Below are 19829 nucleotides of genomic sequence, written 5' to 3'. Positions count from 1 at the left end.
TCGCAACCCCATGTTTTACAGAAGCAATCCGTCCAGCCACAACATTCAGAGACCTTATTATGGTCAGACAGAGAGTGGGTTGGGCACGTGTAAAAGCAGGTAGCATGGAGGGAGCTTAAGCTCCACTTACCGACACACTCGGGTACCCGGCCATGGAGGGCCAAGGGGCCTTGGGGGCCCCAAAGAGTTTGGGGTCATATACGTCAAAGGTCAGATTAGACCACCAGGTCCCCCTAGGGTGTATCCCTCACAGCTGGGTTATTATCTCCATAGAACTTGGGGTGAGGATTTGCCAAGTTAGATTAAGTGGTTGGTACGGGTTGATTTCAGCTGCAAGAGAATACAGCACAAGTAATATTAGCGAGGCAAATGGGAATGACACAGTCTTAGCTTTAGGGGATTGTCCTTGTCAGGTTGACTCTTCCATTCCGGAACAAAGTCCTTGAGAACGGCGTGTAGATCAGCTGGCCGGACGTGGGTGTAGTGGACTCAGGAAGTTATTCCGTTGACCTTGAGAGTGGTGGGAGTAGTCAGGATCACAATGTAGGGTCCTTTCCAGGGAGATTGGAGTGTCTGCTGTTGATGTCTCCGCATGTACACCCAATCGCCTGGTCGATATCAATGGGGTTCAGGGGGTGGCCCAGTCTCGTAGAAGGCCCTCAGCTTAGGCCATACCTGCTCATGGGCTCTTAGAGACGAATCCTGGTACCATTGTCTGATCCAATCTTAACAGGAAAGCCATACCTCGGTAAGATGTCTTCCAGCAGTTTCTTGGTCATGGTCTGTGCCGTTTCATGTTTGGTAGGAAATGCCTCTGCCCATCTTGAAAAAGTATCTACAAACACTAGTAAATACCTATATCCTTATTTTCCAGGTTTTACCTCAGTGAAGTCCACTTCCCAGTAAGCTCCTGGGCGGTCCCCTTAGAGCCGGGTGCCTGGGTTAGATCCATGGGTGGTGGTATTAGTTAACTGGCATGTGTGGCAGCTTGCCACAATCTGCTCGATCTTTGCTCGAGAGTCTTTAATAGTGATCTTTGCATGTCATATGAGGTCTTCCATCTTCCTTGTTCCCTTATGAGTACTCCGATGCATTTTGGATAGGACTCATCATCCTAGTTCCTCTGGCAGGATGATGCTAGAGTCTGTGTCCCTCCACCAGCCATGCAAGAATTGGGTCATAGTCAAGCGTTTGATCCAGTGTAAGTCAGCATCAGTATAGTTGGGGGTGTCCGGCAGGGTCGGTGCCCCCAGATCAGGTAGCGTGGTTGTTAAGACTTGGGTCACTGAAAGGGCCACCTCCTTTGCTTTTGAATCGGCTAGCCATTTTCCCCTAACTACTGGTGTATCTGCCTTTTGGTGTCCCGGACAATGGATGATGGCTAGGGCCTTGGGCAGCCAGAGGGCCCTCAGGAGTTCAAGGATCTCTGTTCTGTTTTTAATGGTCTTTCCTTCTGCTGTCAGAAGCCCTCTCTCTCTGTAAAGGGCTCTGTGGATATGAGCGGTGGCAAAGGCTTACCTGCTGTCGGTGTAAATGTTTATTCGTTTACCTTCTCCCATGGTTAGCGCCTGGCCAGTGCAATCAGTTCTGCCCATTGAGCCAATGTTCCGGCTGCCAATGGCTCTGCTCAGATGGTCTCTGTTTCTGTGGTTATGGCTGCCCCCGCATATCTGATTCCTTCTCGGACAAAACTGCTGCCTTCCATCTACCAGGTGGCATCTGCTTTCAGCAATAGCTGGTCCTGGAGATCAGCTCTGATCCCATGCACCTGTGCCAAAATTTCTTGACAGTCATGCAGAGGGGGGGTCCCAGACTGGGTTAGGGAGTAGCGTTGCCAGATTCAGGGTTGTCGGTGGCTTGAATAAAATTCTGGTGGGGTTTAGCAGTAGGCTCTGATAATGGGTCAGACAGGTATTGCTGACCCAGCCGTCTGGGGGCTGTTTGAGTACCCTTTCAATAGCATGTGGGGTGGTAACATGCAGTTCTTGCCCCATGGCCAGCTTGTCCATGTCCTTGACCATAGGGGCCACCACAGCAATCATTTTTAAGCATGGAGGTCATCCGGCGGCCACTGTGTCCAGCTTTTTGGAGAGATAGGCCATAGGTCTCTTCCAGGGACCTATATACTGGACAAGGACCCCTTTTGCCACCCTGTCTTTCTCGTCCACATACAGGTAGAAGGGCTTGGCTAGGTCAGGCAGCCCAAGAGCCAGGGAAGACAGCAAGGCCTGTTTAAGATCATAAAAGGCTCTGTTCGTGGCCTCTGTCCATTCAAAATTTTGCTGGTACCTGGTGGCCTCATAGAGGGGGTCTGGCCATCTCGGCAAAACCCGGAATCCATAATCGACAGAACCCTACTGACCCCAGGAATTCACGTACCTGGCGGACTATTTGCAGCTGTGGGATGCTTAGGATGGTTTCCTTCCATGCATCCATCAACCACCTTTGTCCATCCTTTAATTTGTGCCCAAGGTAGCTCACCTCTGCTCTGCAGATCTGGGCTTTTTTAGCTGAGGCCCAGTATCCTAGAGCCACTATTGTCTGGAGCAAGTCCCTAGTGCCTCACAGGTATGTGTCCTGGTCCTCTGCTGCCAACAGGATATCATCTACATGTTGCAATAAGGTCAAATGAGGGTGCTCGGAACAGAACTCACCCAAGTCTTTGTGTAAGGCCTCATCGAAGATGGTTGGTGAATTTCTGAATCCTTGTGGTAGTCGAGTCCAGGTGAGCTGGCCATTGATGCCTTTCTTGGAGGTCCGTCCATTCAAAGGTGAAAAGGTCTTGGCTCTTGGGTGCTAAAGGCAGGCTGAAAAAAGGTGTCTTTTAAATCTAATACCATATACCAAGTTTTGTCTGGAGGCAGGGTGGAGAGGAGGGTGTATGGGTTTGGGACTGTAGGGTGCATATCCTCTATTCGCCGGTTGACTTTCCTTAAGTCTTGGACTGGCCTGTAATCGTTTAGAGTATGGTTTCTGCACTGGCAGCAAGGGAATGTTCCATGCCAATTGGCAAGACCTCAATATGCCCGCGTCCCGTAGTTGCCTTATGTGTGGTGTGATTCCTCTATGCGCTACAAGAGGCATGGGGTATTGGTGGACCTTGACTGGGTCTGCCCCAGCTTTAGTTCTATGTATATGGCTGGTCGGTGCCGGGCCAGCCCAATTCCCCCAGTTTCTGCCCATGCTTGGGGAAATTCCTGCAGCCAACGGTCAATGTCAGTCATTGGGGCTGAGGGCGTTTGGTGGAGACGATATTCGTCTTCTAAACTCAGGACAAGCACCTGAATCAGGTGTCCCTCCTTATTTAGGATTTTTGCCCCTTCGGGGTGGAAGTGAATTTATGCCCCTATCTTGGTGAGCAAGTCCCGACCTAGCAACACGTAGGGACACTCAGAGATGACCATGAAGGAGTGGGATACCCAGCCCATGCCGAGATCCACAGTTCTTTGGGTAGTCCATGAGTACTGTTTGGTGCCCGTGGCCCCTTGCACCCATGAAGTCTTGCTTGCCAATTTCCCTTAGGGTTGTAATAAAACTGAGTGTTGTGTTCCAGTATCCTCAGGAATTCACTGGGTTGCCCCTCCAGACTGAGAGTTACCCTGGGCTCAGGGAGGGGTGCTGAACTGACTCCCCTAGTCGTCCAGGTCCTCCATTTCCAAGATCTTGGCAGGGGCCTTAGGTCTTTTGTTATGGCAGTCTTTCACCCAGTGGCCCTCTTCCTTGCAATGGGCACATGGGTTTTTGTTCAGTTTAGGGCGCTCCTGACGGGGACCAGGGCCATCCTCCTTACCTGTCCCTGAAGCCAGCTTCTTGAGGTGCCTCCGTTTTTCCTATGGGTCTTCCAAGGTTGCCGCCAGCAGGATCTTGGCCAGGTTTCGGGTCTGCCAGTTACTTAGTTTAGTTTGTTGCTCTTCCAGACTTTCTCTATTATTATAAACTCTTTCTGCTACTATTACTAAGTCCTGCAGGCTCTTCTCTCCTAGTCTCTACTCTTTGCAATTTTCTTTTGATGTCTGGAGCAGCCTGGTTAACAAAAGCCATGATAATTGCGGCCTTCGTTTCTGGGGCTTCTGGGTTCATAGGGGTGTACTGCCTAAAAGCCTCTATGACTCTCTCTAAGAAGGCTGCCGGACTCTCATCCTTACCCTGTCTTACATCATACACCTTGGCTAGATTGGTCGGCTTGCGTGCAGCAGCCTGGAGACCTGCCATTAGAGTTTGGCGGTGGACCCGGAGTCTCTCCTTACCTTCAGTGGAGTTGTGGTCCCAGGTGGGGTGGGATAAGGGGAAGGCAGCGTTTGGGGTCTGGATTTTGAGTCTGCTGTCTCTCCTCTCCTGGGACAGACTTCTGGGCTTCCACCTGAATTCGTTCTCTCTCTTTGGTGGTGAAGAGAACTTGCAAGAGCTGTTGGCAGTCATCCCAAGTAGGCTGGTGGGTAAAGAGAACAATATCTAAAAGTCCAGTTAGATACCTCGGATTATCAGAGAACTTTGCATTTTGGGTTTTCCAATTATATAAGTCACTGGTGGAGAACAGCTGATATAACATTAGCTGTCCGCCAGTCTTGTTGGGGGTCCCATGGTGCGGAGGGGAAGGGCAGTGGAGTCTGCCAGCCCCGCATGAGGAGGTGGGGCCACCCGGTGGGTTGGTCCCTGTGTCCCCACTGCTGGCCCGCCCACAGGGACTCCCTCGCCAGGGAGGGGTGACACCCCTTCTGCAGACCCTGGTACCTGGGGGGGGGGGGGGGTGGAAGGGTGAGGAAGCATTGGGTAGGGTGGTGGGAGAATCAGGTCCTCTGGGGAGGAATCCTGCAAGACTGGATAAAGGGGCGCTTTGGTCTTACAGTCTGTCTCCTTCTCGGCTTTTCGCAGGGCTAGAATCTTGGTAGGTCCTGCTTTGGGGGGTAAAAATGGTTTTAGCCAAGGAGGGAGGATTCTCAATCACGTCCTGCCAGACCAGGTTGTAGGGCACCTGGTCAGAGTGGCCGTCGGTTTGTCTCTGAAGATCACGGCCTTAACCTGTAAGATAATAGGTAGGTGGAAAATTCCTTCTTGGGGCCATCCCGCATCAAAGGTTGGCCATTCTGACATGCAGCAAGTTTGAAATTTTCCTCTCCGTTTGTCTGTGCTCAGATTATGAGCTCTTTCCCTAACGTCAGAGAAGTGGGAGAGCATAAGGGACAGGGGGGTGGTTTGTGTCTCCCCCATTATGTCCCCAATCCACACCCAGGCACAGACAGTTATGACAGTTAACAAAGGCACAGTAAGGCACAGTAACACAGACAAACATTCCAGTGCGGCCGTGGACACAAAGCAGAAAGTAAACCGAAGGGCTGGTTGTCGGTAAGGACAGTTGGCCCTCCTTACAGACGAGGACCCCGTCCTCCCCGCAGGGACAAGGGACATCTCCCAAGACCCCCTGTCCATGCCCGCCAGAGCGTCCGCCTAAGCCAATGTCGACCCAGTACAGTTTGGAATTCCTACAGGTAGAAACACAGCATGGAGCTCTCAGAAAATATGCACGCAACAGGTAGAAAAAGTTGAGTACTCACCAGGCTTGGAACCCTCCGGGTGGGGTCCTGGGGGTCTCTCGGATCCCGAATGAGCCCCCAAATGTTGTGCCCAAGAATGCACATCCGAGAAACCACCAAGGAGCCGGCACCGATGCAAACACACGAGGGTTTATTAACAAGCTCGAGCTTGGGTCCAAGTATACGCGACACAGCGGAGCAGGGGCTTGGCCCCCGAGGTGGGTTACAGCTGGATTTTTATGGGCTGGTCTAGGGGATTTTCAGAAGGGGTGGAGGAATTTCTTCATTCTGATATGGAGAAAAGGGTGGGGGAGTTTCTGAAGCTTTTAGTTCCTCATTCCAATAAGGGTGTGCTCTGCCGTTTTTTCTTGTTGCTTATCTAGGGGCCAGGGGTGGGGCACATTTTCTGAATTTCTTGGGTCCCACACAACTTCAGTATTTTCACAATCTCGAGCCTCCCTCAGTCATCATGCACGTCTAATGCTGCCTCCTCTGCCAATTGCACAGGTTCTAGAATCCCTTCTGCACCTAGAAAATAATTTTCACTTTCTTTCCCAGTTAAAAAAAATGATGTAGATTTTCCTTTAGGTTGCATAATAGACTAACCAAAAATCACACAGATCACTTGATTACCTTAGCTCTTCTTGTTTCTCATGAGAAACATCTCAGGAAATGATGTGATCATATGACTGGGTGAGAATATCAACTATTACTTTATGCCAGATTATTTATGCCAATTTGAGAGTTCAAAGTTAATGATAGACTTGAATTAGGACAATTCAGGGTTCATGTAGTTTAAGTTAAAGTGAAGAAGAATTTCAAAGGCTAAATTATTGTTGTCGGGGCACCTGGGTGGCTCAGTGTTTGAGCATCTGCCTTCAACTCAGGGTGTGATCCCAGGGTCCTGGGATCAAGTCTCACATTGGGCTCCCTACATGGAGCCTGCTTCTGTCTCTGCCTCTCTCTGTGTCTCAAATAAATAAATAAACAAATAAATCTTTAAAAACAATTATGTTGCCATTTCAAGTAGAAAATACTCCCTCCAAATTATTTTCTAATGCCCACATTTATGTTACTTGTCTTTACAAAACCTTTAAAGATTTTTTTTTTTTTTCATAGCCTGTTTTCCAAGCTACAAATCACCACTATCAATGGTTGGAAAGGAGATTAGGGTCTGGAAACAGGGAATTTTATGCTAAGGAACTGTTACCTCTCTGATTCAGGCCTCCAGGGGTTGAAGCAATATTTACTTGCTCTAATTCATTTCAACTCATATCTCTTCAGATTTGCTCTTGCCAACCCCCAAACTATCAAACTTTAGCAAGTCTTGGACTCAAGTCTAAACTTTGTTCCCTTGTACATTAAAACCACTTCCCTTCCGATATATTGATTGCATGGATTAAAATAATTTGAGCTCATCTTTCAAACCCAGATTTAAAGTTCCAGTGACTGGCACTCAGAAGTTACAAGATACTATACTCAGCACTCCTTTGAAAGGCCCTATTGAGGGAAGAATGGCTGATTATTTCCCCATTTTATTCATGCAAAAGAACTATTTAGTGGAACACCATGTGGCTGTGTACCATTCCTAAAGCTAGCAGTTGACAAAACAAACAAACTACTAACTTAAGCTTGGATCTTAAAAGCTCTTTTTACAAAGAAGTTTCCCAGCAACAGCCTTTTCATTTCATGATGGTGCACAACTCAGACAGAAAACAACTAGATTTTCTTCCTAATCTTCTCCTCACTCTTGGTTGCCCTTTGCGGGCCTATTCCACCAACTTGTGAGTTATCTCTACAGAGTTTTGGGTCTTTTTTTTCTCCCACTTAACTGCTCCGCTGTGCTGCCTAAAGCTTAACACCCAGGAAATTTTGGCAGAACCTTCAGCAATGACTTTATCAAATAAAAAAGCCTTCATTGGAACAGACTATCCATGGCAAGCATAATTTTGCTGGTGCAAAGAGACAATACTAGTTTCCAATCTTATGATTCCATATTTGGGGAACTGTTTTTATTTTTCACTTGCATTAAAAAAATAAACAATATCCAGGGACGCCTGGGTGGCTCAGTGTTTGATGCTGCCTTTGGCTCAGAGCTTGATCCAGAGTCCTGGGTTAAGTTCTGCATGGGGCTCCCTGCAGGGAGCCTGCCTCTTCTGCCTATGTCTCTGCGTCTCTCATGAATAAATAAATAAAATCTTTTTAAACAGTGTAACCAATCTCCAGAAGCTCTTTCTTCCACATATCCAGCAACAAGCAAATTCACAAAAATCTCCCACCAAAACAGAGCCATGAACTAAGTCTTCATAAGAAAACTGGTAGAAGTAACAGTCACCGAGTGCATCATCTTCAGAGTGGAAAAATGGAGTTCCCTTCATGTCCCCAGGAAGGGGGTGTTGACTTGGAATTGTGAATAAAACTAACAGTATTTATTTTAAAACTTAAAAAAAAATAAAAATAAAAAACTTGACCAGCTGGTGTCATGTGAGTGCTTCTTCAATTCTCTAGTATATACTGAGGAAAGACTTTGGAAATACAATGCAACATTAGACAGTATTAGTCCTATTTAGAGAAGAAAAAGAGAGGGAGAAGAGGAAGGGGAGCCTGGGAGAAGGGAGGAGGAAGAGAGAGCAATTCTAAAATCATAGCGTCATTGGCCATTTTGTGTAGGAGCAAAGAGCACCTCCAAATCATACCAGCATTGGAATACTGCAGTAAAATACTTGCTGTTTATAAAATAACCTTTTTCCATCAAAATACGTATCACAGTATTAATTTAGTGAAGATGGCCACCAACTTGTTTACATAAGTTTTGACACTTCAAGGGTGATTAGTTTGCCATTGCATCTTGGACTTTAAAAAATTAAATTTTTGATGACTAAGTTGAGGTCTCATTTAATAGTATATTATTCAGTAAAATTCTGCTATTACTCTTTCACAGTCTGGATCACTCTCTAGAACTATTATCCATGCTGCTCTGGTATAGACAATGGGAACAGAAAGCATTTGAGATCTCCATATTTTAAGAAATCTTAATATTGATATTAGAAACATGTATATAGTGACCATTGTTCAAGGAATTTCATGTACATTAACTCACTTAATCCTCATTATAACTTTATGCATTAGGTCTCTCTTGCCCCATTTTGAGATGAGGTAATAACTCCCAGAGAGATCAAGTAATTTGCCCAAAGTCTCACAGTGGACCATCTAATGTGTGTTTTCAAGTATCTGAAAATTCTCTAGTCTTAAAAAAAAAAAAAAAAAAATTAGTACCAGTTTCTTTGCTTTAAACCATAAGTGAATTTAAATCTAAATGTTTATAATGTGCAGCTTCATTATCTACTGCCTATTGAATTGTGTTAAATAAGTGTTTCTGTTTCTTCTGAAGACAAAAAGCATCCTACTCATGTATTTATCTTAGTTGTATCTTTCTAGGGACAGTGGTAAAAAAAAAAATAAGATCTGTCAGAAAAGAACAATAAATTAGGACCTTTGAAACAATTTTGGGGATTAGTTGTTGAGCACCTACTGCATACTACACAGGAATTCTTTCTGCCATTTCCCCACCAGATGGTCAACTAGCCACTGCAAAGTTACATTGCATCTACAATCCAATAAAATGCCTGCATATATTTTAATTTCTAGAAGACACCTAATTTACCCAGATTACAAATGCAAATGACTGGGACTCCTGGGTGGCTCAGTGGCTGAGCATCTGCCTTTGGTTCAAGTTGTGATCCTGGGGTACCGGGATCAAGTCCTGCATCTGGGTCCCTGCATGGAGCCTGCTTCTTCCTCTGCCTGTGCTCTGCCTCTGTCTCTGTGTCTCTCATGAACAAATAAATAAAATCTTAAGAAAATGCAAATAACTCTTTCCTGGGGGATGTTGGTTCTACAGGTTTCAAAGAAGAAGCACCAGTATGCATTTCCAAGCTCCATAAATCAAACGTGCTTAAAAATGATCAGTATCTTGTTAAATTTCCCTTTATGAGCACATCATCCAAGTCCAGCAAGTTCACTTGTTATTGAACAAATGAGAAATTATTTCAGAAGTAAGCATGTTTATTAGTTTGCCAAAGCCTGTATCCAAACTTGTTATTCCAGCAAATGGTGAGATGAGTCTTCATTCATAAGCAACAAAGACATATTTTAAAGCCCAGTTTCATACAAAAATACCTAAATATCCTGTTGTCAAATGAATGGAGATTCTCTGGTGGAATTGTACAGAAAGTGTTGGGCCACGGGATCAAGGGGGATCAGGAGGCACCAACAAAATGGCAGCAGACCCTCCACCTTGTTGCCCCCACCTCAGAACTTTCCCACCACCAGCAGATCACCCAAGGGCATGTCATCAGGGGCAGACAGGATCTATGCAAGAAACCTGAACTGCACATTACCGAAAACCCATATAAGGGCTTAGGCAGTTATCACCCCAGACAAACACAATCCCTTACCCCTTCCCCCTTAAAAAGCTCACATGTACTCCCTTTGGGTGCGACTTCCTTGGCCCGTGACTTACCCGCTCTCTCCCTCCCCTGCGGGCCGCAGAACCTCGCCCCAGAGTGCGGCCCATTAAAAGCTTGCCTTGACCAACTTTTGTCTGGCCTATTTCATTTCACAACCAGTAGGATTAAACCTGACAGAAAGCAGCCTGTAACATCTAATAATAATACTACACACATATTTACCAGAGTTGTAAAGTTTGGAGTATTGGAAATTGTTTTTAAAACATGTGACTTTTAAAATAGGGCTGTCTAGGGCAGCCTGGGTGGCTCAGCAGTTTGGCGCCTGCCTTAGGCCCAGGCTGTGATCCTAGAGACCCAGGATCAAGTCCCACATCGGGCTCCCTGCATGGAGCCTGCTTCTCCCTCTGCCTCTCTCTCTCTCTCTCTCTCTCTCTCTCTCTCTATATATATATATATATATATATATATATATATATCATGAATAAATAAATAAAATCTTAAAAAAAATAATAATAAAATAAATAAAATAGGGCTGTCTATACAGAAATGAAATTACATCATTTCTTCAAAACAATGTCTACCTAAATTTTTTTTTAAAAACCCAATTCACCTTAAATAATGGAAATCTTAGGCACAATATGACTGCTTGGTGGAAATAATTGAGAAATAGTTTAAACTATATAAATTATTTCATTAAGACTACCTATCACAGGAGTTCTATCTCTAGAAGGAGAAAACCTGATATATAGATTAAATGATTTATACATTATAATTATACATCCTTTTTAACTGATAGATTAAAGTTTCATTTTTTAACAGATGTGTGCCTAAGAGTTTTAAACCACTTTGATAAACAGGCTTTTTGAGGCTCTATCTTTAAATAACCATGAGAAAGAGGAGGCTATGGCTCTTCCACCATGTTCAGCTGGGCACGGAGTGAAACAAAATGACCATCCGTAATTATCCTGTGGTTTTAAGCAGAGGAACTGGGCAGTCAAGGTATTTCAAACCCTAGTCATTGACAATCTCATCCAACTGACTAATTGAAAGAGGATTTAAGATGGACAAAGAGAGATAAAATAGTGACTGTCAAGTTCATGAGGTGATGGGACAGATGAGAAAGCACAGGCAGTGTTGCCTCTTGTGGATGTTGATTGACACACTGTAAATAGACAGTCTGTGTCTTCCAGCAGCATTCTGTCTTCAGGAGAAAGAGGAGTAAGTAATGGGTGTGGAAAACAAGATAGCTTGGGAAAACCTTGTTCAAACCAGTCTGTTCACTAGCTGCAAGGGGAGGTTGCTGATTATCTCCTAAATGTGCTCCATAACCCTTATGCAAATAATCCTTTGACACAGAAAGAAAAAACTATTTTACTACTGATTCAAGAACTGCCTTCACAAAGTTATTAGGCTTTCTTCATTCCAGAGGCCAATATTCAATCTTTCAACTGTATTTATAAAGGAAGGCAGTGAGACAGACCATGGCAGGTGGGAGATTGAATATGAACATCTCAGGGAAGGAGGGAGGTGGTTGCTGGCGAGATGTGATGCAGGCTTGCACAAAATCTGTCCATTCCCTCACTAAGGCTCTCCTGGCTCTTAGTGTACCTATTGATTCATTCAACAGGTACACTTTAGGTGCCCTCTCTAGCTAGAGAACAGATGTGAATGAGATACAGTTGCTGCCTCGTACAATACAGACTTGCAGGATTGGAAGATACATTCTTGCCCAATTATCCAACTGAGGCATGAATCCCTTCCATAAAGTCCCTGCCAAAGCTTTATACTACTACGCTAGAGTTAGCATTAATAGCAAAGATGTATTGGTACTTAGACAAATGCTACTGTGAAACCACACTTCCTTCTTGTCATATTTATGCAGAGTTTATTTATTTAAATTTAAGTGCACTGTCTTATATCTACCCCCTGTACTGTATCTGCCTTTAAAAAATTGTCCTGTTGTTCTAGCTTATTAAGAGCTTCTTGTAGCTAGAGTATTCGTGAGCCCTTCCAATACTGGCTTATGTACACATGTGTCAAGCAGGCTTATCATAGCCTCATCTAGGTCTTCATAAAGATGTGGACTGAGGATCCTCCGACCTGAAACACAGCTATGTGCCAGGCTGAACCTCTGCTCTCAGCATCTATGGTTGGGTCAGCAGGTTTTGACACCAGGCTCTTAACTGCATGCTACGTTAGTAACTCCTTGATGGCCAAATTGTAAAATAAAGTCTTTTTAAGAATCCCTACCAATTAAATGATAATAAATTATATATAAATAAAGTGTTGACTTAATCCCAAAAATAGATTTCAGGTATATGTAGAGATTAATTACATGTACTGACCTACCAAGAAACTCCAGTTCACACCTGGGACCCTGATTCATTCTCAAAATATCCTAAAAAGGATAATAAATTATTATTGATGCCCCTCTGAGTTCTGGAGCTGATGAACCAAGTTTTATAACTGTTTTCCCCTGTAAATCCCTTGGTCCCCTCTCAAGCAGGTTTAGGGAAGCGATTTTCTCTTTCTTGTCACAATATCTGTGAGTTTTTAGGTACTTTTGCCACCACAATATAATAAATACTTTAAATACTTGAAGGCTGTGATGAGTCACTGCTTTATTCTCTGCAGCTAACATGGTTCCTGGAACATACAGGCTTATATAAATACATATTTATTGGGTGAAAACTAAATTAATGAATATTTCTGTTACTTGATGTCTGGAGCTGTCCAGTATGTTTCTGTGACTTCATGACTATATTCCTAGGCTGGTGAGGACGTGTGGGTGCTATGTAAAACTTGCCTATGTGGACTTTCTTTGCCTTTTGGCACATCCATTTTGAGGGGTTTATTTGCTGTGTTCCTTCATGCTGTCAGCCTGTCAGCTTGGCCATCCAGGTAACAAATGCCTCAATGCCTCTTGGCATGAGGCCTCTTTAGACTTTAGTGAAATGATAGATCCCCTTGAAAAGGTCCTGGGGAACAGAGTTAGCAGGATGTGTGGCCTTACCCCTTTGTTCCTTGTCTCCTCCCACACATAACTAAAAGCATTTGGTTTCAGTGACAGGATCTGTAACACAGAGATGATGATCCTTTGTTTTAATTCGCTTATATTTGTCTGCCAAAATTTTCATGATCACTTCTCATCCTATTTCATTTGTTTCCCAAGATAGACATAAAAATTGTCCGTAGAAAGAAAAAAGATAGTTTAAATACAACCCATTCTAACTTAGAAGAAAAATCCTGTATTTGATCTCTATAATTATGCTCTGTGTTCAGGGACCCTACTCAAATTATTATGTGATGCCTTTCAAAAGACATTTAGTTTAATGAAAAACTCATTATTGAGTCCCTACTGTGTGTAACACATATATTTCCCTATATCTTCCAAACAATAGGAAAAATGAAATATTCAAATGGCATGGCATTTTTCCCTGAAAGGGGAAAAACCTTATGAGATGAGATCTTTGTGCATTGGCTACCAGATGCCAGGAATACAACTTATTTTTAGAATAATTTTAGGCTCAGTACAGAAAACAGTTGAGTGCATTTTCATAAAGTCCTCCGGTTTCCATGGCAAATGGGGCCATTATTTCTTCTGAAATGGAAGGCTTTTACTTATACTTTCCAAATGCTTTTCATATTGTGCCAAAAACCCAAGTCAGTCCAGAAACAAGTATACTAGCGGCTTATTGTAAAAAGCAGTTCTTAAGTAAAAATGTGCAGCAGGTCAAAGTGACTTTCCATTGAGGCCTGTGGAGAACACCGAATAATACACTCCAGTCAAATGGCATGCATTCATCTCAGATGTAGACAGTGGGGCCAATGAAAAGTTTAATGATCCAAAGTACTTCATCATGATGAGATCTACACACAATATGTTTAGATGCATTCCATGAAAACTGTAATGTTTATTTCTTAAGTTATAAGATGTGGGCTCAAAAAATCACTTCAATTCAAATCTGTTTAATACCTAATATTCGTTATGCATGTTAAAACATAAACTACCAATACTAGATAATTTTGTAAGCTCTGCTTAATTTCACGGTAGGTGACAATATTTCCTTCTTAGAGGATCACAGATGTTTTAATATTGAATATTAAATGGATTTTGGAAATGCAACTAATTAGAACAATAAATATCAACATGATATTTATATTGTTTACTGGTTCTCTGCTTGTAAAAAAATTATACTATTACTATGGGAAATCAGTTACAAATTAAAACTTCTAGACAAAATTGGAGTTGAATCACCTTTTCCTTTCAGCATCGAATATAGCACACTGTTAATTTTTAAATTAATGGAATTAAATCTGAAATAATTTTAATACTAAATCATATTCTTTCACTTAACATCAGCTTATTAGCCACTCTTTAAACTGCCTGTTTAACTATACTGACTGCAGTATCTCCAAGTGGGAGACCACAGCCACGGATATATGACTAATATTTACCTGTAACAAATACATAACTAACCCAGGATGAGCTATCCCATTAGTAAATCCTTCTTCAAAATGGAACTTGACAAATGAGTTGGGTAAAGAAAGGTTAGCAAACTCTTCTGTCTACAGGCCACTGACCAACAAACCATAGAATTTAGTACAGGTTGCTAGTGTTAGCTCAACTAGCCTCTGGTCCTTATTCTATGTGCTACACTTACAAGCCAGTGCTGCCTCTCTTCTCTGGCTCCTACTTCTATACCAGCATGGGAAGCTCCACTTTTCATTTTCTCAAGATCTCAGATCACGTCTGATAATAAACCGGCTATGCTAGCCTCTGTCGTTTTCATTTATGTATAAATTAAATCATTCTGGATAGATTTTAAAACCATGGCCAATTCAATATGGATGTGCTAGGACTGCTAGTGCTATATATTACAGAATAAACATAAATTATAAAGAGTTGACGATTCATTTCAAAAATGTGATTCACAGACCTATTTTGTCCACTGCAGCCCTCAAGATGAGCCCGGTCAGTGCTCAATAACACCAAAGGTAATCCAACATCAATATGTAAGAGGTCTACATTTGACATAATGAAATGATTTCACTTTTCTAATAAACGTCTCCTTCTGCGCCATACTTAACATTACTTTCCCAGAGTAAGTATCTCCCTTAATGCTTATTGGGCCAAAATATATACTTTTAGCCACTTTGAGTTATTTGAATAGCGCCATTTCAGTTTTTTAACACTTGGTGCTTTTTCTTTTATTGTATGGTATGGTCTTGCATTTTATTTAAAACACTTTTCTTCCCTTTCCCCAAACAAGTAAGAATAAAATCTACAGGACTTACAGGGTTGGATGGCAGAAGTTGGGTCTTCTCTCCTACCTCTAACTGTTCTTGCTCTTCCAGCATGGAGTGGAGAGGAAGGAGAGAGAAACAGACAAAGTTCTTCATTTCTTGGGCAAGGGTAAGATTCTGTCTCTTTCTCCAACATCCATTGCTGCCAGTAATGTCTTCTTGGCACACATTTGGACACTAGCATTTGGACACTAGCTCTTTCCTCTTGGAGTCCACATGTGTCTTCTGCAGGAAGTCCTATGGGGGTCTCATAATGCACATTTTCTTAAAATAAAAGCTCAGTCTATTGTTACCACTTTCAACTCTTCCTTAGTTCCTACTGCAGGAGAGTCAACCTGAAATCTTTTTAGAATATCTACAATGTGGATCAATCCTGGTTTTCTCCTGTGATGTCCACTGACAATCTTTGGAGTGTTGTCTTCTTCAATGATAGCACTCTCAGGAAGTTTACACTAAGATGTGTGTGACTGATAACATCTTAAGAATTGTTTTTTATCTTCACAAGACAATGTAGGCCAAAGGAAGACATCTTTTAAAGTAACACTTCAGGTCATTAGCTAGAAAAGCTTTATGAGGCAGGGAACTGGCTTCCTGATATCCATAACACTGTTTCCAGCCTTGCATGAGTCCACTTTCCCCTCCATTACTATATATTGTTGTCTCTATGAAGACTTCATCAAGACCTTACCAAAGAGCATAGCAAAAACAATAGTGTGATCTGATTTGTTCCAGTTTTCCTCCAGATAAAAGGCTCCTGGTTTCCTTTAACAACCTTCTCACCTGAGTTAAAACAAAAGAAAACAACAACAAAAACAATTCCAAACAGCCAGCCAAGGCATGCTGATTGGATGTGTCTCATTAGAGGCACAACATCACTCAGATAAGAGTCTGGCTGGAGCAAATAGATGGGAAATATGATACCTTATGAAGTACTTTGATGAGGAAAGATCTGATGCTGGCAAGCATGGCAACATGTTACCATGTGTAGGACAGAGATGGTCCAGTTTTGTGTTGCCTGCCAAATTTCTACTTCAAAGGAACTTCAGGGCAAAAGTCCACATGGGTTGGGAAGAAGAGAGTGGCAGCTTAAGTGGCTTCCCTTGAAATGCATTACCTTAGTAGACTCTCAGTGTTGTTCACATGCATGTTTAGGTTGCTTGTAAAAAACAAGGAAAATTCTGAGGGGGCCAGAAGTTCTGACCAAGCATTCCTTATAAACACAACAAAACTAAATTTAAAAAAAATCTAAGTCACTACTGATGGGTTAAGCTATATGAGAGTTGCAGATGGCAGAAAGACCAGATAGATGTCACTCCAACAGAAAGCCTTAGAATAGCTGAAACAGGGCAAGGCATCTAGTGAGCATGATGTGCTAGAGAATGAAAGTGAGTCAGGTACAACGACATTCAAGAGGTTTGTAAACGATGGCATGAATTTCTTAGAGGGTTAACTAGTGGAGGAAGACCTAGCAGATTGAAGATTGCCTGGAATTCTGATACTAGAAAAGAAAAAAAATACTGGATCATTTGTTTCAACTCCCTTTTGGTTGAATCAGTGTCTGCTACAATGGCTGTTTTCCCAATTGAAGAAAGAATACTGATTTTTAAAACCCTGGTGGCTTCAAGAAATAAACTATATAGGTTTAGAGAGATGATAGAAGACACACATTGTTATTAACCTGACAGATGAAATATTAGGTATATAGAGTGTATACTACATCTTGAGTTAAGAATTAAATGGTCAAATGGAGATGTTCAAATTTCATCAGTGACAATGCTCTTATTTGGATAAAGGAAAATTTGTAGCACGTGTTTGGAAGACAACTTTTCACGAATCCTTGTAAATGTTTATTTCTTGCAGTCCTCATCTGACTAGCTTACTAACATTTCCAACTTCTCTGCACTGAGGCACAGAGGATCTCAAGGCAACACGAGGTATGTTCAGCACTTCAAAGAGGTGTCCTTAGATGCACGCATCTTGGTAAAAGTAACTGGCAATTTCCTACTATACAGCCCAAGTACCACCAAGTCCATCAGATTGGGGAAAAATATAAATAAAAACCCAAAGTTTTTATTTAAGGATTCTACTTCAGTTGAAGAAAAAGCATTAAAATCAATAAAGCAATTTGCAGGAGTTTCAAGATGCCACTGTAAAAGATGACAAATGAATTACTAAGGAACTCCGGCTGCCCTAATCTTATCTCTGCTCGCTAATTTGGTCTCCGAGAGAGTTTTACTTCATAATCAAAGAAGGCAATTAATACAGCTGCCATAGAAAAACAGAAGTACGTTCACAGCTCGTGTGGTGATAACTTGCCAATAAATGATAACAAGTCAGTATTTGCCTTCAACATTTTTAGGAAATGCTTTACTTGAAGAGCTTTCAGTTTAGCTGGAAGCAGTCAGAAAAGTCCTAGCCTACGTTCCTGTCACCCAGCTTTCTTGAAAGTAGAAGACCATTTTCTTCAAAGCCTTACCTGCTTTAACAACTGTCATATGGATATCTTGTTCATCAACAAATTACGGTCCTTTGTTTACTACCCAGAGAAGATATAAGAAGCACATTTTGTTTCCTTACCCTAAAGACTGTCAAAAATGATCTTGCATATTTGACTTTTTCCATGTCCAAAATATAAGGAAACAATGTATTCCGAGAGGAAATTTTGAGTCATTCTCAGGGGCCGTTTGATTCCATGTACCTGATGGACAGGACAGGCATCCTAACCAAAACTACCAATTTATAGTTTACTCTTTCCAAAGAGAAAAAAAAAATGATTCTCAAGTCTTAAAAGTACTGAAGTAACATTAAAGAGAGTGTATTATAAAATTAAAAATGACAATCTTAAAAAAGAATGAAAAATAGATTCTATGTCATGCTAAAATATTTATTTATTAGCAATTACATATTGAAGGCAATCTATATGAAAGGGGAACACATACCTTTGTTAATTCTCCTTAATATTTATACTATCATTCTCTTGAAAAATAGTTTAAATAAAAAAATCTATATTTCTGAAGTGCCTCGGTGTCTCAGTGCTTAAGTGGCTGACTCGGTTTCAGCTCTGGTGATGATTTCAGGGTCCTGGGACTGAGCCCAGCATCGAGCTCTGCGCTCAGCACAGAGTCTGCTTGAAATCCTCTTTTCCTCTGCCCCCCTACTCATGTTCTCTCTCTCTCTCTAAAATAAGTAAGTAAAAACCTTTAAAAATATGCATTTCCAAAAGAAATAATATAAGATAGAATTTTAGAATTTCTTCTCTGTAACATACTGGCTCTGGCTTCTCCTGCAAATTAATTAATCCCTATGCTTCAGTAAGTTATCAATAAAAATAAAGATAATAACACCTATATTCGAGGATTTTGTAAAGTTTAAGAAAAAAAGATGTTCGAAAAATGCTCAACGGAGTTCCTGGTGCTTGGTAAATGATGGCTATTATTTTTGTAAAATGAAAATTGGATTTTTGCATGTATGTATACATTTGGCTTTGTTCAGGTTCCTTAGAGCTCAAGTGATAAAATTGTATTTGGAACACTCTAAAAGAAAGAACAGTTTGAATGTTCATTGAGGGAAAAATAAATAAAAAATTAGTACAGAGCCTGAATGAAGAAATCTGCAAATAGTAAAAAGTGCTGGTACTCTTTTTCAGTGCTTCAGATAAATGATGTACATAAACTAGGATTGCTAGCTGTCAGTGTCCTATAAATAGAGTCATTAAGAAAATCAAAGAAATGTTTTTAGGAAGTATTGGAACAAAACAATAAGGGTATATGCTCTTACTATTTACATATACGTACATAGATACACACTCAGAAATGATTTGATTAATCGAATATATCTGATGATGGAACACATTTTGAGAGGACTTCTACTTCATATTTATTTGTTCAGTGTCATAAGTGAAAACAAGATCATCTTATCTCATTATTCCCACTATGAGATTAGTTCCATTTTATGTTGCCAGACACAAGATTTATCACTGCTTTTGAAAACTAGATTGTTCAATACAATTCCAAATTGCACAGACTCTTTTGGCAAAAAAAGTTTTCCACCATGTTTTCATTATTTTATTAATACATTATGATTTGTTGAATATTCTCAGGAGCATCAAATTTCATGGAGAAAACAATTCTGCATGTCTGCAATCATTAGATATGCATACTTATTTTCTTTTCATTACTTACAATTTCACTGTTAATTTTATTAAAAATCTCAGAAGCTGTTTTGGCTTCTATAAGCAATCAAATTGGCAGATAATGACTCCACTGCTTTCTGTCTGCTCATTTTCCTCTCCTCCTCTCTCCCTCTCTTTTACTCGTGCACATATGCACATGCACACACACACACATGCTTAGACCTATAAACACATATGCACAGCTGTGTGACACTCACTGGCCAAAAAATCAAAGGATGCTGTAACCCATTACAAATCCCTTCCTGGGGTTCTTTAATGCGACTAAAATTAGAGAAATCCAAACTAAATTCAGAGCAGCCTCCTCACAACTGTACTCAATGACTACAGCTG

Source organism: Vulpes lagopus, chromosome 16 (genome assembly GCF_018345385.1).
Source record: "Vulpes lagopus strain Blue_001 chromosome 16, ASM1834538v1, whole genome shotgun sequence".
Lineage (NCBI taxonomy): Eukaryota > Metazoa > Chordata > Mammalia > Carnivora > Canidae > Vulpes > Vulpes lagopus.
The sequence above is the reverse complement of the archived record's forward strand: the minus strand, read 5'-3'. Positions refer to the sequence as shown.